Below are 1,857 nucleotides of genomic sequence, written 5' to 3'. Positions count from 1 at the left end.
GTTTAATTTTTTTGTTTTGGACTGCCCATTCTCACGACTTTTACAACTGCGCGGACCTATCTACTTTTTGAGGAGTTGACTTTGTCTGACTTTTTTTTTGTATAAAAAGTGCATAAAATAAATGAAATTTTTTTAAAAATGTACTTCAATAGTGTTTTTATTAAGCCTCACAAACTCTGCATGGATATCCTTTTCAATAATCTCAGAAAAATTTCAGAAAAATAACTTTTTTTCGAGGATTTTAAAGTAGAATGCTACCTTAGGAGGATGTAATAATGATTTTTTATCATAATAGAACATTTTTAAATTATAACACAAGATTATTAAATTGTAACGACAAGTAAAATATCACACATTTGCTCACACGTATATAAAACTTGTACTCTCTGTTGTGCCCAGAATAAGCATCAGACCAAAAAAATTTTGGGGACTTTTTGCTTATTTTTTTGTGTAACCTGCCCACAAAATTAACTACAGTTCTCGCAGGACACCCTTCATAGGGGATCTAGAAGTCGAATTGCGACAATTCTTAGGAATGGCAAATATTGACCGCCGAAGACTGCTTCGAACGGCATTAAAACACGCAATCTTGCACGCCTACCTACACCCCTCGCGGAAAAACGGTTCTCTCAGCTCATTCATCTACTGACGCAGAAATGAGGGTCGACACAGATGCTTCTGATTGCGCCATGGGGGGCAACCCTGGAGCAGCGCCCCAACGAGAGCTCGTCCCTGCTAGTGTTCTTCTTTCAAAAATTTAGCAATACGCAACGCGTTTAAAGCATCTATGACCGAGAACTTACCGCTGCTTATGAAGCAATTAAGGACTGAAGGCACTTCTTGGAGGATCGGAATTTGAGAATCATGACAGATCACAAACCCCTGATCTACGCGTTCATGCAGAAATCTGCAAAGGCGTCGCTAAGGAAAATTATACAAATACGTCGATACCCGGATTTTACCGCTCAAATGATACTGATTCATTGAGGTGTAGGTCATACAAAACTATCATCTAAGCATTAAAGTCACGGACTGATTGATAAGGCAACGTTTCATGTGACCTTACTTGCACAAAGAAGTGGCCACATGGTGTAAAAATTGCATCGACTGTCAACAGTCTAAGATCGCAAGGCATGTCACATCTTTATCATAGCAGTACGCTACCTCGGATGGCAGATTCGACCATGTACACATGGACATTATCGGCCCTATGCCCGAAAGCGAGGGATTTAAGTATAGCGTCACCATGATCGATCGTTTCTTTAGATGGGCAGCAGCAGTCCACGCCATCGCGCGCGTATTTTACGATTCATGGATCGCTCGGTTCTGCATGTAATACTGCCTCAAATGGCTTAATTGAACGCTGGAATCTCACGTTGAAAATGGCGATCATGTCTCATGCAGATTAAAATTGAAATCGCGCTCAATCTATTGTCCTACTCAGCCTGCGTACACAGGTGCGGACGTACACTGGAGCGTCTATGGCAGAATTCTTATACACCTAAAGTAGAAACTTCAAGCTCTATTAAGAATAACTCAATAGTGAGCAGAACCGGTCAAATCTTTTTTTGAATTTTCTAAGTGGCTTAGGGACCTTAGTGTAGCTGTCACTACATACACAAATGATCTTAACTAATCTCCTAAATAGCCAGTGAAATAAAGTCATCTGGCAGTATATATACTTAAGTTCATGGACTTAAATTATAGTTTAGCAGCGAATGTGACTTGTGTATAGACCTCTATTTCACAGGGTTCTTAAAATAAAAGGGCATATTACAATAGGTTTTTACCATAGCGCAGTTATGCCTGTCTCACAAGAAAATAATATCAATAATGATGCTAATAATCCTAATTCGT

Source organism: Belonocnema kinseyi, chromosome 2 (assembly GCF_010883055.1).
Source record: "Belonocnema kinseyi isolate 2016_QV_RU_SX_M_011 chromosome 2, B_treatae_v1, whole genome shotgun sequence".
Taxonomy (NCBI): Eukaryota; Metazoa; Arthropoda; class Insecta; order Hymenoptera; family Cynipidae; genus Belonocnema; species Belonocnema kinseyi.
Note: the sequence above shows the minus strand (reverse complement) of the source record.